Below are 27,286 nucleotides of genomic sequence, written 5' to 3'. Positions count from 1 at the left end.
AAAATTAAATGTTTCAAATTGAAAATACAATTGACATCAAACTTTAAATGGGTAGGTTTAATAAGGGACTGCAGCAGGCAGAAGAAAGGATCAGTGATCTGGAAGATGAAACAATATAAATTACAACAGAGAATAAATTACCTCAAAATATGGAAAAGCGCTTAAGAGATCTATGGGACTGTTGCTGCTGCTACTGATAAGTGGCTTCAGTTGTGTCCGACTCTGTGCGACCCCAAAGATGGTAGCCCACCAGGCTCCATCATCCCTGGGATTCTCCAGGCAAGAACACTGGAGTGGGTTGCCATTTCCTTCTCCAATCCATGAAAGAGAAAAGTGAAAATGAAGTTGCTCAGTCGTGTCCGAGTCTTCATGACCCCATGGACTGCAGCCACCAGGCTCCTCCATCTATGGGGTTTTCCAGGCAAGAGTACTGGAGTGGGGTGCCACTGCCTTCTCTGTCTATGGAACTATAACAAAAAACAAAACAAAAAAATCTAACATTTGTGTCATCAGAATTCCAGAACAGAAGAGAAAGAGGGTAGACTTTAAAAACCACTCAAAGGAATAGTGGTTGAAAACTTCTTAAATGTGGCAAGAACACACCACGCACCCCCCCTCAAAATAGAATCAGGATACCAAGCAAAACCCAAACTCAAAGAAGTCTATACCAACACCCATCACAGTCAAGCTTAAAACCAACGACAAAGGAAAAAGTTTTGAAAGCAGCAAGAAAGAAATGGCATTGTACCCACAGAGGAAATCTATTTGAGTGACAGTGGATTTCTCATCAAAAATCCCCCAGAGGCCATAGGGGAGCCACAGAACATTCTTCAAGTGTTGAAAAAGAAAAAGAACTATCAGTCCAGAATACTATATTCAGAGAAAATTCTTCAGGAACTAAGAGAAAATCAAGACATTTTCAGATAGAGGAAAACTAAGAGAACGTGTCTCTAACAGATTTACTGCCATCTCACAAAAAAAAAAAAAAAAGAACTAAAGAAAGTTCTTTAGACAGAAAAGCAATAATAAAAGAATAAACTTTGAATATCAAGAAAGGGAAAAAACTAATATGATAAGGAAAAATATGGGTAAATACAGTATACTTTCCTTCCTCTTTTGGGTTTTCTAAATTAAGTTTGATAATAGAAACAAAAATTATCATGCATTAAATGTGGTTCTACATGAATATAAAAGAAATCTTTAATGAAGCTACACTATCAGCAAGGAAAAGTAAGGCATATAAATGGAGGGACGGCTTTTTATACTTAATTTTAACTGGTAAGAGGATGGTGTCAAAGCAAACAGAAAAAAGGAATTTTTTTTTTTTAGAAAAAAGGTAAGAGTAGACATCAGTGGAATTCAAAACTGAAAATCAACCGATGAAACCAATGAAACAAAGGTGTGATTGTTTCAAAAGATCAATAAAATTGACAAAGTTTAAAAAACAAAAAAGAGGCTTAAGGCTCCAGATAAATAAAATGCAACTATAAAATAATGAAACTGAATCAACTAACAAAGAAAAGACTGACAAAGAAAAAAGAGAAGGTATAAATTACTAATATCAGACCTCAAAAAGATAGTAAGCAGTTTTACTTGCACAAATTTGACACCTTAGAAAAAATGGACCAATTTCTCAAAAAACACAATCTACCACAACCAATCCAATATTAAATAGATAATCTTAATAGATCTATAGCAGTCAAGGGAATGACATTTATAATCTTAAACTCTCCCACCTTTTTCCCAATAAAGAAATTTTCAGATCCAAAACTAAAAATGCAATAATACCATTTACAATTGCCAAAAAAAGGTATCCTTAACTATAGATCTAATAAAACAGGCACAGCACTTAGGTGCCAAACATTTCAGAACTTCAGAATGAGACCATCTTTGGAAATATAGTCTAAAATAGATGGAACGTTAGGACAAGGTTATACCAGATCTCACGCTCCTGCTCTGTTGCTCAGTCGTGTCTGACGCTTTGTGACCCCACAAGACTATAGCCCGCCAGGTTCCTTTCTCCGTGGGATTTTCCATGCAAGAATACTAGAGTGGATTGCCATTTCCTTCTCCAGGGAATTTTCCTGACCCAGGGATCGAACCCACACCTCCTGCATTGGCAGGTGGAATCTTTACCGCTGAGCCATGTGGGAAGCCCCTACACTGGATCAGGGTAAGACATAGTACAATGACTAAGATCTTTATAAGAAGACAGAAATTCGCACATGAATTCTGAGAGGTCACTAATCAAACCAGGAGGTACAACATGCATCTGTTCAGGCCTATTTCTAATGAAACAAAGCTCTGCATGTATTATTACAAAATGAAATCATGTTTGCGCACACTGTTTTGCAATTTATTGTTTGCCTCTTGTTATTGACATTAGCCCAATGGCACTACATATAAATGTATTCCATTTTTAAAAAAGCTGTTTCATAGCATGTTTTATACTGTAAATCATGACACCAGAACTGAGGCTGTTTATATTTCCAATTATTTCCTATCTACCACTCATCACTCACTATTCCAGGTTAAGATAAGACAAAAGCACTGCAGGCACTGAATATAGAAACAGCTTGATCCAGGCAATAGCAGCACCTCAAATAAAAATACCTAAAATAACTAGCACAAAACTACTTCAAATAAATATTGAGTGAATGAAATAGTGACAAACTCATAGAAGCTTCCCTGGTGGCTCAGATGGTAAAGAATCTGCCTGCAATGTGGGAGACCTGGGTTCGATCCCTGGGTTGGGAAGATCCCCTGCCAGAGGGCATGGCAACCCACTCCACTATTCTTGCCTGGAGAATCCCATGGACAGAGGAGCCCAGTTCATGGGGTTGCAGAGAGTCAGACACAACTGAGCGACTACGCACACAACAGAAGTTTAATTAAATCCTCCTCATGCTGTGAGAGAGACTTAAGACTTAGGACTCCAGATAAATGAAATGCAACTATGAAACAATAAGACTGAATCAACTTCAGAAGCTCACAGACATACTCACACACAACATCACACCTTTATATAGTCATATACTGGGCGAACTGATGCCTGAGATTAGACAGACAGCAACCCTGACAATACAAAGCAGACCCTAGTACTTAATACTTTGGTGTGCACAATAAAGTTTTTAAATCCCTCAGATTACTTAGCCTCCTATGCACAGATTGCACTTTCACTAACACACTCAAATTAGGTATGCAAATCCTGTGTCATGCTATGCCTCTCCACCATATGTGACTAGTTACCATGGCAGTCAGCTTACGTACATACTTCCCATAGCAACCTAGGAATCTTTACTGTACAGAGACCAAAGCAAGACAGAATTGAAAGCAATTTCACAAGCACCATGAAATATAAATGTTGGCAATATCCCCTGAATCTTTTTTTAAAACTACATCACTTAGCATTGACTTTTAAATACCACAGCCTCTGGAGGGTTCTCTTTTAGACTCCATCAGCAACTCTTTCCTATTGGAAAGGTAACACTCTTTGAGAACATATATTATTTGGAGGCACAAAGGGGGCGTTTTCTCCAGGCTCATTCTAGGGAGTGGGTGAGTTGGCCTCCATCTACAGTGTAGGAGAATTATAACGAGGGATTAAGGAGTCTAAAAGGTGCTCTCTGAATGCAACCTGCAAACTGAAGTTCCATATGGTGGTGCGACACGCTTGGCTTTTTCACTGGCTCACTGTTGCTGCAGCTTCCTGCCTCAGACTACAATGCTTGTACCAAACTGAGCTGGAATTTTCCCATGTCATGTTGGTCTTTTGAGAGCAGTTATTCAGCCAGTTATATTAATCTCATCTTTGATCTTTAACAGGAAGACTGCTTGTCCTTAAAAGGCCTCCAGATCCACTAGCATAAATATATACAGAGGAAGTATATTCATGAGAAACAGGATCCCAGTGCTTCATTCATTTATTTCAGGCTTAATGCATGTACAGAATTAACCATACCCACATGCAAATTAAGCCTGAGCAGTGGCCCTGGTATTGGCTGAAATTTACTTGTGAATACCATGACCAAGGGGCTTCCCTGGTGGTTCGGCTGGTGAAGAATCTACCTGCAGTGCGAGAGACCTGGGTTTGACCCCTGGGTTGGGAAGATCCCCTGGAGAAGGGAAAGGCTACCCACTCCAGTATTCTGGCCTGGAGAATTCCAGGGACTGTATAGTCCATGGGGTCAAAAAGAGGCGGACACAACTGAGTGGCTTTCACTTCACTTCATTTCACCATGACCAAAGGCTGTCATTATTAGAGTACTTATGTGTCAGGCACTGTGTTTGCTCTCTAATGCTAATGCTAAGTCGCTTCAGTCATGTTCAACTCTGTGCGATCCCATAGACGGCAGCCCACCAGGCTCTGCCATCCCTGGGATTCTCCAGGCAAGAACACTGGAGTGGGTTGCCATTTCCTTCTCCAATGCACAAAAGAGAAAAGTGAAAGTGAAGTCGCTCAGTCGTGTCCGACTCTTAGCGACTCCATGGACTGCAGCCTACCAGGCTCCTCTGTCCATGGATTTTCCATTGCCTTCTCCGTTGCTCTCTAGATCCATTATAATAAATCTTCACAACAGCCCTGTGAGGAACTGCAGACTACCTGCATTTCCTGGATGAGAGAACCCAGGCACAGAGCAGATACTTATCCCTTCCCCAAAGCTTCCCAGGTAGCGCTAGCGGCCTGCCTGCCAACACAAAAGACATGAGATGCGGGTTTGTTCCCTGGGTCTGGACGATCCCCTGTAGGAGGGCATGGCAACCCACTCCAGTATTCTTACCTAGATAATCCCAGAGGAGCCTGGTGGGCTACAGTCTATAGAGTTGCAAGGAGTTGAACATGACTGAAGAGATTTGGTGTGTGCACACACACACATACAAAGCTACCTGATTAGAAAATACAGGAGTAGGATCAAAAGCCATACTTGTCAACTCTGAGAACCGACATCATTCCTTTATTCCCTGGAATATAGGGAAAAGAGAAAAGAGTTGACGCTCAGAAGAAAGAGCCCAGGATGGGACCCAAAGCCATGCCCCAGGTTGATTGATGCTGGACAAGAATGTCAGGTGGAGTAAGACTCTGAGATGATCCTGGGTTGGTCTCAGAATGACATCAGGTCTTTGGGAGATATTGTCTTCAATTAAGCAGTGGCTCCATCCATGGTTCTCCTGGATGCTTTATACATCATATATTGGGTCAGTCAAAAAGTTCATTCCGGTTTTCCCATAATATCTCACAGAAAAATCCAAGCAAACTTTTTGCCCATCCCAATAATTAAACTTTTGTGACAAAATACAATTTCTCTAATGCTGATCACAAACATACCAGAAAACTTTAGCTTTTCTGTATGTCAGTGATGTCAGTGATGTCAGTGTTACATCGCCTCATCTCTCCACCCCTGCCCCCACCAGCACTTTTTTGTTCTTCTAGCATTTGGAAATGTAGGTTGCTGTCTATTTCAGAGCCAGAAGCTACAGACAGGAGAAGGCGGCACAGTTTACTTATCCATGCATTCTTTGCCTGCAGATAGATCCCCTTAGGGGAGGAAAGAGTCTACATGATCCCTAAAACAGTACTATGAAAAACAGCCCCTTAAAAATTCAGTTTTGTCTTTAGCAAAATAAGCTTATAGAATTTTACACTTGTTTCTCATTGTCCAAGACTCTCCTCAAAGAAAGTTTGTCATGGACTGCCGAGCTGGGTGGAAGGCGAGGGCTCCCATGTGCCATGGCATCTATGTGGGTCAGTTAAGGAGTGTGCCAGGAGTCTCTGGGCCTGACCTCAGCATGCTTGGCACAGGATGGGCAGACCAGTGTAGTTGATGGGCCATAGAAGAATTCACTAGTGGGATCTCAAACTCTTTCTTTGAAATGTGAAGTGGTTATGGATGAGATAGCAATCTAAGGATTTCCTGTTCTGCATCCCTGGATTACAGATACATATAGCCACTACCAATTCTTAAAGATATGGGCATACCAGACCACCTTACCTGCCTCCTGAGAAATATGTATGCAGGTCAAGGAGCAACAGTTAGAACTGGACATGGAAAAATGGTCTGGTTCCAAATTGGGAAAGGAGTACGTCAAGGCTGTATATTGTCCCCCTGCTTATTTAACTTATAGGCAGAGTACATCATGAGAAATGCTTGGCTGAATGCACAAGCTGGAATCAAGATTGCCAGGAGAAATATCAATAACCTCAGATATGCAGATGACATCACCCTTATGGCAGAAAGCAAAGAGGAAATGAAGAGCCTCTTGATGAAAGTGAAAGAGAAGAGTGAAAAAGCTGGCTTAAAACTCAACATTCAGAAAAGTAAGATCATGGCATCTGGTCCCATCATTTCATGGCAAATAGATGGGGAAACAATGGAAACAGTGACAGACTTAATTTTCTTGGGCTCCAAAATGACTGCAGATGGTGACTGCAGCCAGGAAATTAAAAGACACTTGCTCCTTGGAAGAAAAGTTATGACCGACCTAGACAGCATATTAAAAAGCAGAGACATTACTTTGCCGACAAAGGTCCATCTAGTCAAAGCTATGGTTTTTCCAGTAGTCATGTATGGATGTGAGAGTTGGACTATAAAGAAAGCTGAGCACCGAAGAATTGATGCTTTTGAACTGTGGTGTTGGAGAAGAGTCTTGAGAGTCCCTTGGACTGCAAGGAGATCCAACCAGTCCATTCTGAAGGAAATCAATCCTAAATATTCATTGGAAGGACTGATACTGAAGCTGAAACTCCAATACTTTGGCTACCGGACGCGAAGAACCGACTCATTGGAAAAGACCCTGATGCTGGGAAAGATTGAAGGCAGGAGGAGAAGTGACGACAGAAGATTAAATTGTTGGATGGAATCACTGACTTGATGAATATGAGTTTGAGCGAGCTCTGGGAGTTGGTGATGGACAGGGAAGCCTGGCGTGCTGCAGTCCATGGGGCCGCAAAGAGTTGGACACGACTGAGTGACTGAACTGAACTGGATAGCCACTGCCACGATCAAGCCAAAGCAAAAGTCCGTGTCTCTTTGATGCTTTGGCCTGTCAGTGGCTCTCACAGTCTGTGTCAGATCTAAGCTCCGTAACATGATGCTTCAGAACCGCCCTGATTCAGCCCTTCTAGCCTCTCCAGCCTCAGTTGCTACCACGGTCTCCACTGCCTTCTTTTTCTGAAACACTGAGTTTCTTGCAGAACTCAGTTCCTTGCAGTTCTCTCCACAGTGTAAGTATGACAAACAGCAGTGTAAGAGTATTACAAGCACGGAGAAGAGGTGACAACCTGGAGCGAGTGGTGATGCTAAGCAGTGGTGAGGCTGGCCAGACTAATGGGGCAGGTGAGGGGAGTATAGCTTCTCCTTTGCCCTTGGACGTGGGGTATCTTTTTTTGGCGGGATCAACATTCTCCTGTCGACGGCTGTTCAGCTGCAAGTTGTAATTTTGGAGTTCTTGCAGAAGATGAGCTCATGTCCTTCTACACCGCCATCTTGGTGAGAATTTCTCTGCACATATTACACTGCTTCTCATCTCTGAACATCGGCTCATGTTTGTCCCTCTGCTTAGGCAGACCTACCTCCCTACCCCACCCTCACCTGCCACATCTGTCTGGCCAGCCTCAGTCATTGGTTAGAACCGCCACTCCTTCCAGGCTAAGTCACCTCTTCTCTGTGCTTGTAATACTCTTACACCGCTCTTCACCATACTTACACTGTTGTATTATAACAGTATGTGCTCAGTCGCTCAATTGTGTCTGACTCTTTGTGACCCTTTGGGCTATAGCCTGCCAGGCTCCTCTGTCCGTGGGATTCTCCAGGCAAGGATACTGGAGTGAATTGCCATTTCTTCCTCCAGGGGATCTTCCCAAACCAAGGATCAAACACATGTCTCCTGCACAGCAGGTGAATTCTTCACCACTGACTCATTGGGGAATATAGCAGTATGGCAAGATGCTACTTGGAAAGTCTCTTCCAGTAAAAGATCTGTGTGTTTTTTTTTTTTTTGCAGGGGGTGTTGTTTGTTTTAAAAAGGCATGCTTTGATAATCCCACTTCCTATGTAGATGGCCAGATGGGGCTGCTTCCTGGGATTCAAGCGGGGGGTGGGGGGGTACATGCAGAAGGAGAAAGGAGAAAAAGCTTTAAAAGAGGGAAATAAGTATGAGGAAACCAGCATCAGAGGCAGAGGTGGAGAGGAAGTCACCAAGATAGTAGGAAAATCCATGATCTGAAATGTGTGACCCAGTCAACGTGACTAGGCAATTACTATCCAGCAAAATTACTCAACTCTCAATTTGTTGATTGCAAATAAAATTTGGAGGGGGGCAAACTGAGAAAGAGGTTCTGCTTTATGTTTGCACTAATTTGGAGAGTAAAGAACAGTATCTGTTCATACAGAAACAGTGGCACTCTGGAAACTGGAAGAAATGAAAAGCAAGTCACAGAAACTTGCAGAAAGTTTGAGGAGAGGTTTTGACTGTCTCGGGGTATAGAAACTGTGGTTCAAAGTTTGACAGTATCTCCAGACGGAAAAAGATTTCCCCAATAGTTGCCTTATAAAATTATATGAATTTTTCTGCTTCCCTGACCAGCCTGGGAAATTCCCTCCCTCCTATATTTCCAAGGCTATTTCAACTCGTGGCACACTGCAGCAGTAGGTAAATCAATATTATTAATATTTAATATAAATTAGTGATTTAAAGTAAATGAACAAGAATTGCATCTTGAGAAATTTTCCTGGACTCTAGAGATAGTCAGAGATAGTCTGTTCATTTAGAAGAATGTGAGTTGTAAATTAAGAGCCTAAGCAAAACTAAATTAAGAAGGTCAATTTGCTGAAAAATTCATTTAAGGATTTTCAAAGCCATATATAAATGAGTCTTGGATTATCTGCCCCAGTGCTCACATCTATTAGTTGGGAGAAATGTAGAGGATGAATTATGATGGCATGTCTCCCACATGTGAGTAGATGAGATGCTGCTAAAGAGGTACCATCGCATGTGGGGGACACAGCCAGTTCCCTCTCTCACCTGGAGGTGAAAGTTCATTTGTGGCATTTTTCTTTTAATGCATCAAGTCCCAGTGTAGCAACTGTCCCAGTGGGGAGGACACTGGTATTGCTTGTTACTCTTTCATTTTGCTGCAAGCAGCTTTCAATTTGTCCTGCCAGGCTGCACCTGTCTGGGATAAACATAAGCTCTGCATGGTCAAGAGTGACGCCATGGGGCTCACCAGCTCACGTTGGAGGGCTGATATAACACCCTTGTGAACTGATTTGCACGTGTTCTGGCACCTGGAGTAGAGGGACCCTGATTTGATAGTAGGCTGACTTCAGTGTATTAAAGGTGTGAACAGAGGTCTGTCTGGTCCGTCTCCTGAGGAGAAGCAAACAGGGACAGCTGGTACCGTTTTATTGTCCCAGCACCATTCATCTGAGCCTAAACCGGCCACTGGGAAACCGTAGAGTACAAACTGTTAACAATCTTTATCCGAAACCAAACTGGACCAAGAATCTGGTCCAAACTGGACCAGGCCACGGCCACCTGTACCTCCCACATCCCACTGACATTTATATATACATATATATATATATATTTCTTTTTTTCTTAAGGAACATAGAAATATAATAACTTTTCTTCTGCCTTTCCCTATGGTCTCAGTTTTCTCATTTGCAAAACAGTTAAGGTATTTTTTTTTTCTGATTCACAAATCAGTTAATAATAATAGCCATAGCTGCCATCTTTGGGGCATTCAATGGATCTCAGAGGCTGACTAGGTGGCTTCTACATAGGAGCCCTAATTCACACAACAGCCTTGCAAGAAAGCTAGTCTTAGACTCATAGACATAGAAAACAAACTTACAGTTACCAAAGGGGAAGAAGGGGAAAGGGATAAATTAGGAATTTGGGATTAACAATATAAACTACTATATATAAAAAAGACAATAAGGACCTATTGCATAACACAGATAACAATATGCAATATCTTGTAATAGCCCATTATGGAAAAGAATCTGAAAAAGTTTATACACACACACACACACACACACACACACACACACAATATAAAACTGAATTATTTTGCTGTACACCACAAACACTGTAAAACAACTATAATCCAATTTTAAAATTTTCCTTAAATAAAAAGGAGAAAGCTATTCTTATCCTCACTTTACCAAGAAGGAAACTGAGGTCAATGAAATGAGGTGTCTTTAAGATCCAATACTTTGGCCACCTGATACAAAGAGCTAACTCTCTGGAAAAAGACCTTGATGCTGGGAAAGACTGAGGGCAGGAGGAGAAGTGGGCGACAGAGGATGAGATGGCTGGATGACATCACTGACTCAACGGACAAGAGTTTGAGCAAACTCTGAGAGATAGTGAAGGACAGGGAAGCCATGGGGTCGTAGAGTTGTTCACGATTTAGCGACCAAACAACAACAGCAAGCAGTGATGCTGGAACTGGAATACAGAGTAAACATATTCTCAACCACTATGGCCAACTGCCTCAGAAGTAAGTGCTATAACACACATAAAAGCTTTCTGCAAACTGTAAATCAAAACCAAAGATACCGTGGAAAGAGAGTTATTTATGACTTCAATGGCTTATGTTCAGGCATCAGGACCATTCTGTCATTATATGGCCTTTGCCAAGCCACCAAACCTTCCAGAGCTTCAGTTTCTGCATTGTAAAATAGGGGTGTTGTTACCTATTAAATTACCTCTTATGTTCTTCTACTCACGTTCTACTCACCTGCAGAACTGGTGCTAAGAGCACAAAAGATAATGAGTGTGAAAGTGATTTGTAAACTGTAAAGTGAAAGCATGAGGTGCTGTTACTGAAGGAAAAAGTCATAAATTAGGGCACTCGGGGCAATAGAGGCCTTGAAAGTGGACAAAGACCCCCTCAGACTTGTGTTTAATCCACTGCCTACTTTGCGGAGGAAAACTATTTCACTTGAACAATTTCAGTATCCCAAAGCAAAGTGCCTTTTCCCACAGAGCTGCCCTTTTCCCACAGTGCTGGGGACTGATCTAGCACAAAAGGGCTCTCCTGAGAAGGATGGAGAGCCAAGCTGTCTACTCCCCAAAGACGTGAGTCCTGCGAGAAGCAGCACCACTAGGCTTGGGTAGAAAATCACATTTCATTTTTTCATCCAAGAAGAGGTCTAGATATGCCCAGCATGAAAGCTAACCAATAATATACATTCATAAGCTTGCATCTCAGATTTGTGGGACTGCTTTAGTGGGCAGACCCACAAAAATCCCCTGGACAACTAGCCCGTAAATTCTGATCCTCAGGTTGACCAAGATAACATCTACAATAACCAGTCTGCACCTCTGACCCAGCCACTTCTGGCAATTGGTGGCGTATGTGTGTAGGAGAGAACGATCATCCTGTTGTAGTCTTAGATTAATGTCCATTACGCATTTTCTATGATGATTTCCTAGTCTAAGTATGGGTTATGATCATTACTCTGGCAAAGAGGCATCTTCACCTTGAAATTTCACAGAAAAATCAGCTACTACTCGGATGGCAGGAATTTACCTTGAACAAGACATTTCTGAAACTAGATTGAAAGAAGGGGTGGATGCTATTGCAGATAAATCTGTGGGCAAATAATTAAGTGGGCGATGGGACAGGTCAACTGCTAAGAACATTTTTTCTCCTCCTTTAAGACAGTCATAACCATAACAGTGGGCTTCCCTGGTGGCGCAATGATAAAGAATTTGCCAGTGCAGGTTTGATCCTTGGGTTCGGAAGATTCCCTGGAGAAGGGAATGGCAACCCACACCAGTATTCGTACCTGGAAAATCCTATGGATGAGGACCTGATGGGCTACCGTCCGTGGGGTTGCAACAGAGTTGGACGAAACTTAGAGACTTAACAACAACAATAACCATAAAAGTTTGTATTAATACTAATATTACCACTAACAAATTCAGAGTGCCTCTCTCAATCCTGAGCACTAGTACATACCAAGTAAATGCTTTATACATGAGTGAATCTTTCTGATAATCCAAACTGAGCCTTCATGACAACTAAGCTCAGAAATATTTCTGTATGATTTCATGATACTTCTCTATTAGTGAAGAGAATGTCCTCAAGACACATTCCAGAATTCAAAGCTTCTACATGGAAGACAGTGATTGAGGGGCATTCTGCCATCTAGAAATTCTGTCTCTATTTATTATTCATGTAAGCATTGAATAACACTGTTTCACCTACACCAGGTACAGTGTCTGGCACCTACATCCTCACTGAGGATTTATTGTTTTCAAATTGATGTGTCCTGTATAAAGTTAGGGGAAAATTTTTAGGTTTTTTTTTTTTTAATAAAAACCTTCAGTGAGTTATATATCCCTTTCTTTTCCATCACTTTTCCATTTATCTCCATTATAACTCAGATTTAACTGATGTTAAATCTGATGTTAACAAATTCATATTGATTTTTTCACCAATGTATCCAATAAACATTTATTATACCAGTTGTATTACATAAATATATTCATGTTCAAGAAACTCAGGCAAATTTACCAAAAAGCTAATAAAGATCCCTCACTTGCAATGAGACCCTTCTCAAGCCCTATATCTAATTTTGTAATTATGATTTGTGTTTATTTTCTTAAAGTTCTCCCCGGCAAATTATAGTTTGAACCCATAAAAATTGAGTCCATATCTATAAAAAATTTTAAGTTTTAATAGTGTGAGGTACATGTACAGACAGAGGACCTGAGAATTATAGAGGTAAACGACTTGCCCAAGTTCTCATCTTGAGTGGCAAAGTCATGAATCAAGTTGAGATCCTCTGCCTCTAAATCCAGGACTTTTTGAAGGCCATGATGCTCCCTTCTCTGATATGCAGAACACTGCCATACTGTATTCTCCAGAGCATTCATTCTCAGCATCACTGAAATCAACCTATTTCTCTCAAAAGTGGCCAGAAACTGACATATTTGTTGAGAATCCATTACTCACCAGGCATTCTACGAGGTGCTTTGCATGTGCGCGCATGCACGCGCACACACACATACACACACACACCATTTCTTTTGATTCACAAAACAACCTAGTAAAGGCATACAAAAGAGCAAAACATGGTTTCAAAAGGATTGATACATACACACTGCTGCTGCTGCTGCTGCTAAGTCGCTTCAGTCGTGTCCGACTCTGTGCGACCCCATAGACGGCAGCCCACCAGGCTCCCCCGTCCCTGGGATTCTCCAGGCAAGAACACTGGAGTGGGTTGCCATTTCCTTCTCCAATGTATGAAAGTGAAAAGTGAAAGGGAAGTCGCTCAGTTGTGTCCGGCCCTCAGCGACCCCATGGACTGCAGCCCACCAGGCTCCTCCGTCCATGGGATTTTCCAGGCAAGAGTACTGGAGTGGGGTGCCATTGCCTTCTCCGACATATACACTACCATATAAAATAGATAACTAATGAGAACCTGTATAACACAGGGAATTCTATTCAGTGTTCTGTGGTGATCTAAATGGAAAGAAAAATTTTAAAAAAGGGCTGTATGTACAGCTGATTCACTTTACTGTACAGCAGAAGCTAACACAACATTGTAAAGCATCTGCAAGTTTCAAAAAATGGGGTGATTTTCTGAAAGTCTCACAATAGTAAGACTCTGAAGACTATGATTCTTCTACGAGGTAAGGCTGGTTCTCCTTTTTGTGCCAAATCTAGACAAAGTAGTCATTTCACAGAAGAAATCATCTCTTGGGCTTCCAGTGCTTGTCAATAATGGTTTTTCTTTAGGGACACCAGGAAGCAAAAAGCCATCACCCAGTCCTCTTCAGATTCAAATGTCGCAGGGGAGTATTTGAGATATATAACATCACTCAAATAATCCATCGACTGAAAAAGTGACCTTTTCATGCCTCTATCTCTAGCAATGTTCTGTCTCTTGGACAGGGGAGATAATCCTATAAAAACCTCCCCTTGCAAGCCAAACCTGCTGTTATCCCCACATCCACTTCTCACATCCCAGAAAAGACAAGCCATCTAAATTACTCATTGGGCTTCCCAGGTGGCACTAGTGGTAAAGAATCTGCCTGCCAATGCAGGAGATATAAGAGATGCGGGTTCTATCTGTGGGTTGGGAAGATCCCCTGGAGGAGGAAACAGCAGCCCATTCCAGTATTCTTGCCTGGAGAATCCCCATGGACAGAGGATCCTGGCAGGCTACAGTCCTTAGGTCCCAAAGAGTCAGAGACAACTGAAGCAACTTAGCACGCACTGCCAAGGAACAGACATCAATTTAATAGGAAACCTTGGATAATCAAGTTACAGTCTCACTGGAGACATTAGAAATGGTGACAGCACATGCCTAGAACGGCCAAATGTCTTTGTAGCCCAGGAACTGAAAGCAGCAGCTGTTGAATTCCACACCTCAAGATTAATCACACTGGGTGTGCCAAGGAAGGATCCCTGAAAATAGCTGTAGGACCACTGCTGTGTGGCATGTAGCCCCCCTTACCTCTAGAGCCCAGCACTTCTAGGGAACCCTGCCCCAGATCAGACCTGCACAGCCTTTCTTGGAGCTTTATAAATCTGCTACAAGGATGGGCTCTCAGTCCTCTCCCAAGAGGAATCATTCTCAGGAAAGCTGGAACCAGAGTTGCCAAAACAAAAATCCTTCTAACTGGGTATAGGACCACTGCCCATCTTGGAATTAAAAGCACAAGGGTCCACAGGAAGTTACATATGTGGTTCAGAACAAGAACTAAATACAACAGCAATGAAAACAATTCTACTGAGCACTGAAAATACCAGCAGGCCTCCCTTCTGCCCCTCTTCCTCCAAGATTAAAATCTGAGATGTTCAGAACCATTAGTGGGACTCAAGCTGATTCTAATATAAAACAAGAAGCAATGCAATCTATTCATTTCCAATAGTCTCTCTATAACAGCCTTGGTTCACAATGACCCTGGCCTTCCAAGGGAAATACAGTTATAGCCTCATGACCGGTCTCTTTCCAGTTTCCTTCTCCTCCAGTCCACCTTCTACACTGCTGCTGGAGTATTTTTCTAAAGTGCACAGATAACCATGCCTTGCCCCTCTCAGAATCTGTGGGCTTTTTACTGCCTGGTGCATACAGTACAGAAATCCTGGTCTCATGGACAATGCTCTTCACCATCTTCTCTAAACTCACTCTCTCACCCTGATGCACTTTATAGTCTAGTCTCATATTATACCTAATATCGCCAAGACACACCATACTTGATTATATCTCTGAGCAGTGGACCTTGACTTCTGTTCCTAAAGAGGCCTATTCAACTTTTAAGCATGGAGAATTGCGATTCATCCATCAGTGTGTGTGTATATGTGTGTGTGTTAGTCACCCAGTCGTGTCTGACTCTTTGCAACCTTATGGACTGTAGACCACCAGGCTCCTCTGTCCATGGAATTCTCCAAGCAAAAATACTGGAGTGGGGTAGTCATTCCCTTCTCCAGGGAATCTTCCTGACTCAGGGATTGAACCCAGGTCTCCTACATTGCAGGCATATTTTTTACCATTTAAACCACAAGGAGCCCTCATCTATCAGACTCAACTCAAATATCTTTTTTATTTGAGGAACTGAACCCCACCCCATTACCCCATGATGAATCATTCTTGCCTTTCCACTGGGATTCCATAGATTGGCACACAAAACTATGGAGATACATCATGATGCATTTGTAAGCACCACTCATATGAATATTTTCTCCAATACACTATGAACTTAGCAAGAGCTGAATTCTTTTTTATTCTACTTTATATTACTCTGGGTACTTGGCATCGAGTGTGTGTATGCGTGCTCAGCCGTGTCCAACTCTATGCAACCCCATGCAGACCATCAGGCTTCTCTGTCCATGGAATTTTCTAGATGAAAATACTGGAGTGAATTGCTATTTTCCCCTCCAGGGGATCTTCCCAACCGAGGGATCGAACCCATGTCTCCTGTGTCTTCTGCGCTGGCAGGCCGATTCTTTACCACTACAGCCCCTGGGAAGCCCACACTTAACATGGAGTAGACAGACTACAAATCTAGGTAGATTATAAAAGAGTGAATGAATAAGCAATGAACAGACATAATAGAAAAACTGAATTTAAGCAAAAACAGAAAAAAAGCATCAAATATGACCAAGGGGATATAGTATAAATTAGTGCCTTTAAATCTTTTTATATAATGATAATCATTTTTCCAAAGTAATTCATCTGAGTGCTATATCATAATTCTATTTCATAGTAGAAAGAACGATGAGCAACTATTTTTTTTTTCTCCAGAGACAGGTAATTTTACTTACTACACATTCATGATCCATTAATATATAGAACTCTAACAATAGCCTATATCAGGGCTCAGATAAAGCAGAGACAGAAAATGTTTTAGATAAAGTATAGACAGTAAATATTTCAGGCTTTACAGGTTCCATGGTCCCTGTCATTTATCCTTATAGTGTGGAAGAACAAATAGATAATATGTAATTAAATGGACATAGAATGTTCTAATAAAAGTTTATGGGCACTGACATCTGAATGTTTTATCATTTTGGGGGTTCACAATATATTTTTTACTGTTTTCCAGATTATTTAAAAATATTAAAAATATAATATATGAAATGAATTGCACAAAAACAGGCAAAATTTGGCCCATGGGCTATATGCCAAACTACTATTTGTAAAAAAAAAAAAAACAATTTTTTAAATTTGGTTCAAATGTTAGTCATTGTTTTGTGGCACTCTTTCCCAATATAAAGGATTCTTTATCACTCAAAATAATAAACCCTTGAGCATTGCAAAGAGTCTGAAACACGAAATAAAAAGCAAGATGAATGATTTGTCACATTCACCATAAAATCTTCAGCAGTTTATCGGTGTATGCACACTCCAGGATGGAAAATGCTGGTAATTTTTTTTTTTTCTTCTCAAATTAAAAGAGGCCAAAAGCAGCCTGTGGATAGACTGTTTCACCAACAGATTGGCCGATCAACCTATGTTGATTGTATGACTCTTTGATGAAAAATTCACAGTGTCCTATAAAACATATTCATTGCCAAACATAACTGGGTGTTCTTGCTGAGAGGCGCCACATAACGGTATCACAATCAATATTTTATCAAAGAAAATTCTGAGATAACGAATCATTTTGGAGAATAATTTCCATTGCCTTCTGGAAGATGCGGCCCATAGGCAGCAACTGCGTCGCTGCAGTTCAACCCTGTGCAGCAGTCAGATCAAGTCTCCTCTTAGAAGATCCAAAACACTCTACGTGGCAAAGTGCTTTTCAATTATTTCTTAGTTAATTAGACTCTCTAGCCCCTCCTCCCACTCCCAGTGGTGTTGAGATGGCATTTTAAAATGGTGAAATTGAGACATTTATTATCTACAGAAAGTGATTGATAAGATTAGTACATGATAATGGGAAGGAGGGGCAAGGTTCTTTTGTAAAGCAGAATAATGGGCAAGGAGCATAAATAATTAATTAGATAGGGACTGTGAAAGTATTTTAAATGCAAGAAAGCACCAGCTCAATTATTAGGTCCGTTTAGTTATTTTCCCCAAATTTCTACTCCCCCCAAAAGTGTCTAATGAAACATCAGGGGCCATTTTTATCTTCGTTTCATATTAGAAAATGAACGCTGTGGAATTTAAAGAAACTGTCAGGCTAAAATGGCAGGGTCACGCTGGCTTTCCAGGAATTCAGGGTGGCTAAGATGTGATGATGCCAGTGCTGCTAAACTGCATGATATTTTCTTCCGGAAAGAGAAGGACTGGCACTCAGAAACGTTGACATACGTCTGGACTTTTCAGAAACAGAAAGAACACGGGAGAAATCCTGTCACCACAATTATATTTTCAAGGAAAAAAAAATGGGTAAAAAAAAAAACCCTGGCATTTGCTTCCTTGTCAAAATTCCTCCACCTCGGTTGAGCCATGCTACTCACGAACGGACACCCTGTGTGTGGAGTTATCTCAACACCCTTATGAGACACCAAAACTTTTGAAGATAGACACCATGGTTTACAAATGCTTCTGATGCATCAGTTTCTTCATCTGAAAATGGCAGTATAAATGTACTTTACAAGTCGTGTGAAGGTTATCTAAGAATGCACATGAGACATTTCTCAGTATACAGCAAGTGTTCCACACACGGAAGCTCCAGTTAAAAGTGCTCAGTAAATATTTATTGAATAAAGAACTGATGAAAGAAGGAGTAAATGAATTCATAAACGAATAGCATCGTAGCATCTGATTACTGTAGAGAGTGTGCACATCTTCACTGACTCCTAGGAATCTGCTGAGGAAAGCCATAAAGTCCTGAAGATAAGCACTAGATGTTACAGGAAGTTCATTTCCTGTTACATTCATATTGTTCCACTCCAGACACCCCAGTTTGGCCTGTCTGCTTCTTGAAAATGCCAGACACTTTACTGCAGCCATGAAATTAAAAGATGCTTGCTCCTTGGGAGAAAAGCTATGATAAACCTACACAGCATATTAAAAAGCAGAGACATTACTTTGCTGACAAAGGTCCGTCTACTCAAAGCTATGGTTTTTCCAGTAGTCATGTATGGATGTGAAAGTTGGACTCTAAAGAAAATTGATGCTTTTGAACTGTGGCATTGGAGAAGACTCTTGAGAGTCCCTTGAACAACAAGGAGATCGAACCAGTCAATCCTAAAGGAAATCAGTCCTGAATATTCATTGGAAGGACGGACGCTGAAGCTGAAGCTCTAAGACTTTGGCCACTTGATGTGAAGAACTGACTCACTGGAAAAGACCCTGATGCTGGGAAAGACTGAAGACAAGAGGAGAAGGGGACAACAGAGGATGAGATGGTTGGATGGTATCACTGACTCAATGGACATGAGTCTGAGCAAGCTCCGGGAGTTGATGATGGACAGGGAAGCCTGGCGTGCTGCAGTTCATGGAGTGGTAAAGGGTCAGACACGAATAAACTACTGAACAGAACTTACCGAAGCCTCTTCACTTGCTATTCTCTCTGCCTTTCTCTGGGTATTACATGTTTGTTCTCTCACCTGCTGAAGTTACTTTCTCACAGAGACCTTCCTGACCACCCTATTTAAAATCGTACCCTCTCTGCCACCTATACATACACTTCCGATTCTTCTACTCTGCTCTGTTTCCTCTGTAGCATATATCATCATGTGATAACAAAATATATTCTTGATTTATTTTCATCTGGAATGCAAACTCCATTATGTTTGGGATTCTGGACTGTTTTGTTCACAACTTTAGAAGAAAAACTTTTACAACAATGCCTGGTACACAGTAGGTGCTCAGTGATGAAGAAAATGAATGAACCGCCTGCATGCATGCTAAGTGGCTTCTGTACTGTCCGACTCTCTGCGACCCCATGGACTGTAGCCCCCCAGGCTCCTCTGGCCATGGGATTCTCCGGGCAAGAATACTGGAGTGGGTTGCCATGCCCTCCTCCAGGGGATCTTCCTGACCCAGGGGTGGAACCCGCATTTCTTATGTCCCCTGCACTGGCAGGTGGGTTTTTTTTTTTTTTTTTTTTTTTACCACTAGCACCATCTGGGAAGCCCAAGTGACCCATATAAACTTACAGATACACCACAAGGAGCAAAGGTAGCCTGGCTCTGCTCATTCATTACAAACATACGGATTGGCAGGAACCGTGAAAAGCACCGGAGTGAGTTATATAGATGAGTAAGACAGTCTCTGTATGGGGGATAGAATTAACAAGCTGGCATCATGGGTTTCAACAGCACTACTTCCTTCTTGCCCAAAACTCAGCTCCTGCTCCCTGCCCCTCTCACCCCTAGCAAATCTAAAAGCCTAGAAATCCTAGCAGCCAAACACCCTGCAGGCAGAACTGCATCCTAGCAAGAGCAACACTGACTTCAAGCTGAGCTCTTTTCTGCTCACATCTTCACCAATTCGGGCAGCTGGTAAACATTTAATGAGGTCCCACAAGGTCTTTACTCTTTGCTAGGTACAGCGGGCACACTGAACATTTGAGGAATAGTTGCTGACTTTCACAGGAGAGGGAACAATATTAAAATTATGAACAGGTGACTAACAAAAAAAATTTCCAATAACTACAAAATGTTTGATTCCAGGTAATAAGTATGATCAGATTTGCAAGGAAGGGAAGAGAAATCTGTTGTGAGATGATTCCTGGGTATAATTTACTGATACTGGAGGTATAGGCTTCATTCTTGAAGAGCCTGTTTCTATGAAATTAGAAGAAAGAAAATGCCCCAATCCTTATGTCACATTACTAAGCAATATGGCATCCTGTCTAAGTCTTCACATAATCCTCATGACAACTCAGCAAACTTGGCCATATAATTCCCATTTCTTATAGAAAAATTGAGGCTCAGAGAAATTATATTATTTGCCAAAGGCACTGCAGAGTGCCCGGATGTCAATGGCCATGTTCTGAGAACCACAGAGGACTGAGTGTGGCCGTGGACCAAACAGTATGGCTGAGACTTAAGCATTGCAACATTCAAAGCTGACCGTTAGCAGATACCCACAGTGCACGCGGCAGCTCTGGAGGGCTCTGGGGGCAGCAGGGGGCTCCCCCATCAACCACACCTCCTGTATTTTAAGGACTCATGTCCTCCTTCAGACACCTTGTTTCTATCGAAACTGACCTTGATTGCGGGCTCTTGACATTTGGAATCTTTAAAACCATGAGGAAAAACCAACACGGGTGTGAGAAATACCCTTTAAAACCGGTAAATTAACTTACTTCATCATTTATTCATTTTGGTTTAATCTGCTGAGACGGGGAGGCAGTCTCCAGAAGGAAACAATCTGCGGTGGAGAGGAACGAGCTCAAGCTCTGGGTACAGCGCTCTGTGGCCTTTGAACATCAACAAAGAGACAGGGTGACACAGCACCCAGTTCATTCAGCTTCAGGTCGAGGTAGGAGAAGACCTGAGATTGAATCCCAGCTTGATATTCACACACTGAGAGCCCTGGGGCAAAACCCACCTACCGCGTTCACGCTTGTCCAGTGAAGAGGCGAAGGGAGACAGCGAAGGTACAGCTCCTGCTAATTCTCACAGCCTGAGCTAGACACTCTCAGGGGAGGCTTCTATAAACTGTAAGGACCTTGCAACTTTTCCATCAGGCTCTTGACCTGATCAGACCCTTTGCAACTAAACTCTTTCTCCTGAAAGAGTCATCATCTTTGAGAAATGTGCTATTTAAAAAGCCACTACAAAAAAACAAAAGCAATTAAATCCAGAAATGCAATAAACTGTGATAAAGGTGTGTTCATTGACTCCTGCTGGTGTTTATATTGCGATTTCTCTTCTGCCTGTCAGACTCATTTCAGACTCCTATAATTACTGAGGGCAACCGTCTCATCCAAAGACATCCTTCCAGTTTAGTCTGTTTGAATTAGCAGGTGATTTCAGCAACTTCTGTTCGGCATCCTTATTATTTCAAATCACATTATAAACCAGCAGGATGCAAAATTATACTGACTCATATAGTGTTTCAATTACTGTCTTTTCCATAGAAGTGCAGGCAGCCTCACTCGTTCACCTTCTTCATCAGTTACAGGCTGTTTTCTTTCCCTTCTTTCACTTTCTCTAAATGCTGCTTTGTTACCCTGCCTTGCCTGAGATCTTCTCCAGCCTTTTGCTCATCTCTTAGCTTCTTCTCCCTCCAACCAGGAAAAGATAGGATTTGATTTATAGCATGCATCCTCAGTGTTCAGCTTTTTGTGTTTTGACTTTTTTTTTTTTTTTGAGGTTTTTTAATTTATTTTATTTTATTTTTAAACTTTACAATATTGTATTAGTTTTGCCAAATATCAAAATGAATCCGCCACAGGTATACCCACGTTCCCCATCCTGAACCCTCCACCCTCCTCCCTCCCCTCCCCTCCCTCTGGGTCGTCCCAGTGCCCCAGCCCCAAGCATCTAGTACCGTGCATCAAACCTGGACTGGCGACTCGTTTCATACATGATATTATACATGTTTCAATGCTATTTTCCCAAATCTCCCCACCCTCTCCCTCTCCCACAGAGTCCTTAAGACTGATCTATACATCGGTGTCTCTTTTGCTGTCTCGTACACAGGGTTATGTTTCCATCTTTCTAAATTCCATATATATGCGTTAGTATACTGTATTGGTGTTTTTCTTTCTGGCTTACTTCACTCTGTATAATAGGTTCCAGTTTCATCCATCTCATTAGAACTGATTCAAATGTATTCTTTTTAATGGCTGAGTAATACTCCATTGTGTATATGTACCACTGCTTTCTTATCCATTCATCTGCTGATGGGCATCTAGGTTGCTTCCATGTCCTGGCTATTATAAACAGTGCTGCGATGAACATTGGGGTACACGTGTCTCTTTCCCTTCTGGTTTCCTCAGTGTGTATGCCCAGCAGTGGGATTGCTGGATCATAAGGCAGTTCTATTTCCAGTTTTTTAAGGAATTTCCACACTGTTCTCCATAGTGGCTGGACTAGTTTGCATTCCCACCAACAGTGCAAGAGAGTTCCCTTCTCTCCACACCCTCTCCAGCATTTATTGCTTGTAGACTTATGGATTGCAGCCATTCTGACTGGCGTGAAATGGTACCTCATAGTGGTTTTGATTTGCATTTCTCTGATAATGAGTGATGTTGAGCATCTTTTCATGTGTTTGTTAGCCATCTGTATGTCTTCTTTGGAGAAATGTCTATTTAGTTCTTTGGCCCATTTTTTGATTGGGTCATTTATCTTTCTGGAGTTGAGCTGTAGGAGTTGCTTGTATATTTTTGAGATTAGTTGTTTGTCAGTTGCTTCATTTGCTATTATTTTCTCCCATTCTGAAGGCTGCCTTTTCACCTTGCTAATAGTTTCCTTTGTTGTGCAGAAGCTTTTAAGTTTAATTAGGTCCCATTTGTTTATTTTTGCTTTTATTTCCAATATTCTGGGAGGTGGGTCATAGAGGATCCTGCTGTGATGTATGTTGGAGAGTGTTTTGCCTATGTTCTCCTCTAGGAGTTTTATAGTTTCTGGTCTTACATTGAGATCTTTAATCCAAATTGGAAAAGAAGAAGTAAAACTCTCACTGTTTGCAGATGACATGATCCTTTACATAGAAAACCCTAAAGACTCCATCAGAAAATTACTAGAACTAATCAATGATTATAGTAAAGTTGCAGGATATAAAATCAACACACAGAAATCCCTTGCATTACTATACACTAATAATGAGAAAACTGAAAGAGAAATTAAGGAAACAATTCCATTCACCATTGCAATGGAAAGAATAAAACACTTAGGAATATATCTACCTAAAGAAACCAAAGACCTATATATAGAAAACTATAAAACACTGGTGAAAGAAATCAAAGAGGACACTAATAGATGGAGAAATATACCATGTTCATGGATTGGAAGAATCAATATAGTGAAAATGAGTATACTACACAAAGCAATTTATAGATTCAATGCAATCCCTATCAAGCTACCAACAGTATTCTTCACAGAGCTAGAACAAATAATTTCACAATTTGTATGGAAATACTAAAAACCTCGAATAGCCAAAGCTATCTTGAGAAAGAAGAATGGAACTGGAGGAATCAACCTGCCTGGCTTCAGGCTCTATTACAAACCCACAGTTATCAAGACAGTATGGTACTGGAACAAAGACAGAAATATTGATCAATGGAACAAAACAGAAAGCCCAGAGATAAATCCACACACATATGGACACCTTATCTTTGACAAAGGAGGCAAGAATATACAATGGATTAAAGATAACCTCTTTAACAAGTGGTGCTGGGAAAACTGGTCAACCACTTGTAAAAGAATGAAACTAGACCACTTTCTAACACCATACACAAAAATAAACTCAAAAATAAACTCAAAATGGATTAAAGATCTCAATGTAAGACCAGAAACTTTTTTGAGGTTTTGATTTTGGTTTTTGATCCCTGGCACACATCTTAGTTTAACTTCTACTAACATCTTCCAGTATTTGACTTCTGGAATTCATTCTGCATGGAGAGCCTTGCTAAAGTGTAAGAGATGGAGTGGGGAGACTCTTGGAGTCAAGATATACAACTCATCCCCATCTCACGGCTTGCAGGCCTCCGCAAACAAATAACTGCAACTTCCTTTTAAAATTGTTCTCCGACTCTTCAGTTTGAGAAACACTTTTTCCTTCTCTCCTAAGCTATAACATCTTTACCTTTATGAACTTTCATATTTATGCTTTAGTTAGTGAGCCCAGTCCGACTGGGGGCCTCAGTGAGGGGCTCAGAAATAGTGCTTTATTCAGTTATGCATGACACGGTCAAGTAACAGATTGTAGAAGCACACGGCTACTGTCCCTGCCATGCCCCAAGTTGTCAAGTCCTCTCCTCAGGACCCCTTCCGCAGCTACCTCCAGCCTCAGCTTCCACTGGCTCTTCTTCTACATAGCAGTCAGAGTGATCTTTCCAAGAGAAAGGCTTATATTTCCTGTTTTCTATTCAAAACCATTCAATATTTCCCCTTTTTATATGATACAGTCCAAGCCTGAATATTCAGTGGAGAATGGAAATAGAAAGTCTTTCTAAAAATACTTTTTTGTAGGACATGGGGAGACTGGATGGAAAAGTATTAACAAAACTCAATTTGTTGACTAATATAGTCCACATCCTTTACAGAAAACCATCTACTTAATCTTTTAATAATTTCACAGGGTATTAATAACCCCACTGACAGATAAGGAAAATGGGGGTGATCATATGAATGATATATAAGTTGACAAAAATTACATAGTGAGTAATGCAGTCAAAATTCAAGCCAAATTTTCCTTATGTTAAAGGTTCGGCTCCTCCCACCACACTGTGTTAGAGGGGGCATGACAGAGTGAGTAGAAAAAAGGATGAACTAGATAGGAAAGTGTTTAAAATCATGAAGAAAAACAAATGGGAATTGACCTCAACTGAAAGCCAGCGAAGAAACAAGCTAAGAAAAACTAAGAATTTTTATGCATGTCAGATGTATTTCAAATATGATTTCACAGAGGGATTTAAAATTCTGAGAAATGTTCAGACTTGACTCAACAGCAAATAGAGAAACATGGATAGATCGTAAGTTTAGAAAGGTGGCATTGACTGACCAAAGCACAATTTTGGGGAGAGAAATCTGGATGTAGTGGATGTCATTTCTATCTTAGGTGTTAGGAAAAGGAGCGTGCCAGGACAAGCGTGTGCCTGCATGCTGGCACCCTCTGCAATCCGTGGACTGTAGCCCTCCAGGCTCCTCTGTCCATGGGATTCTCTGGGCAAGAGTACCAGAGTGGGCTGCCATTTCCTCCTCCATGGGATCTTCCTGACCCAGGGATCAAACCCATGTCTTCTGCATCCCCTGCATTGGTAGGCAGATTTTTTACAACTGTGCTACCTGGGAAGCACCAGGACAAGAGCCTAAGACAAAGTTGTGGGACCAGGAGACACTGACAGGAGTGCTGGGGAGACGACAATCCAGGCTGCAACTAAGTACAGATGACAGCGAGGCTCAAACAGAGCCAGGCCAGAAGAACAAACCAAGAGACTTCGGCAAAGACTTGAAAACAAAGACAGGGCTAATTTCTTCTTTTGGTTGGTGGGTTCACAGGATTTTATTTTACTGTTATTCTTCAGAATCCAGAAAAAAATGCCATGTGTATGTTCCCGTATGCCTTAAGTACTTCAAACTTTAAAACTGGGATAAAAAAATGTTGATAGATAAGGAGGTGGGGACATGGGAGGTGTTTTGTCATGGAAAGAGGGGGTGTTTGCAAAATTAAACATCCAGTTGCCATGCCAAGATGGAAAGCTGAAGAGAAGCATGGGTCTAAGAGGGCCAGACAGTCAGAAGCAGGAGAGATGGAGCTCAGAGAGGCGTCACCAGGTTAGAGCTCTGGTGTGGGGCTCTCCTTGGAGTTGCCAAGATTTTCTATGTATGTGCTCTGTGTGGTGCTCAGTACCCTGGGTTCTTAAAACTATCCTGTCATTTATTTATATCATTCATGACAAATGATGCTACTGAAGACAGGGAGATAAGTTAGGATGCTTTTATAAAGTTTGACATGTTGAGGCCAGGCCTGGAATAGTTGATGAGACACTGGAAACAAGAAATAAACTGAAGGTTCTATTGTAAAGGGAGAAATAGCAATCAGTAATGATGGAAGCAAAGAGAACTTGTAGAAAAATCACATCAAAGGTTTTTCTCTGATTTTACTTTTCAGTAAAATCTTCCTGTTATTGATCTTTTCACATTCAATCTGCCAATGAAGCCATAGGAGTTCTCCTATCATGGAAGCAGTGAGGAGGAATGAAGATGTGCAGGTGACAGAGCTAAGATGCAGTAAAAACACCTCCATTACACTAGCATGGTGGGGAGTGGAAATGCTCGGTACCTTATCTCAGCAACACAATTTCAGCTCCACTGGCTACTGTAAAAATGTAAAATAACCATTCATCAAATTGCTATGTATTAGTGGGCTTCCCTGATAACTCAGCTCGTAAAGAATCTGCCTGCAATGCAGGAGACCCTGGTTCAATTCCTGGACTGGGAAGATGCCCTGGAGAAGGGATATGCCACTGATTCCAGTATTCTTAGGCTTCCCTGGTGGCTCAGATAGTAAAGAATTTGCCTGCAATGAGGGAGACCTGAGTTCAATCCCTGGGTTGGGAAGATCCCATGGAGGAGGGCATGGCAGCACCCTCCAGTAATTCTTGCTTTAAGAAAACCTATGGATAGAGGAACCTGGTGGGCTACAGTCCATGGGGTCACAAAGAGTTGGACACAACTGAGCGACTAAGCACAGCACAGCACAGATTGCTGAAAGATGATTTAGAGCAGTAGAAGAAATGAACTCAGCAAATGGTGAAACAGTTCCCATATACAAATGCTGTCAACAGAAAGGCCATAGTATCTATACTGATAATACCACAATGTGGCAAATATGCCAAATCAATGGTGAGTCTAGCTGAATTTCTCTTCTACTGAGCTCCTTTTGAACTATCTCCTGCCACCATCAGTGGTGTGTGCTTCAGGGAATACAAATGCATTTTCATATAAGCCTGAGTAAAATAAAATTAGACAAGGAAAATAAATAAATTGCATATAATATCATATATATATATGTGTGTGTATATATATATATATATATATATATATATATATATATATATATATATATCTCATTATTCTCACATCATCACCGTCCTATGTGAGGAGTGTACCTCCTGGCCTGTTTACACTGGGCTTGGCCACGTGATTGGTTTTGACCAACAGAATGTGAGTATCAGTGACATAGAGACT

At 41.3% G+C, this 27,286-nt stretch overlaps 1 protein-coding gene across 6 annotated transcripts in view; it reads right to left on the bottom strand.

The window, feature by feature from the left end:
* DLG2 (discs large MAGUK scaffold protein 2) overlaps positions 1-27,286 on the bottom strand; it is a 2,330,119-nt gene that overhangs the window by 1,487,376 nt on the left and 815,457 nt on the right. The gene's annotated exons all lie outside the window — the stretch shown is intronic.

This window comes from Bos javanicus, chromosome 29, assembly GCF_032452875.1.
Source record: "Bos javanicus breed banteng chromosome 29, ARS-OSU_banteng_1.0, whole genome shotgun sequence".
In the NCBI taxonomy this organism is placed as follows: Eukaryota; Metazoa; Chordata; class Mammalia; order Artiodactyla; family Bovidae; genus Bos; species Bos javanicus.
Note: the sequence above shows the minus strand (reverse complement) of the source record. Positions and strands in the feature narration are given on the sequence as shown.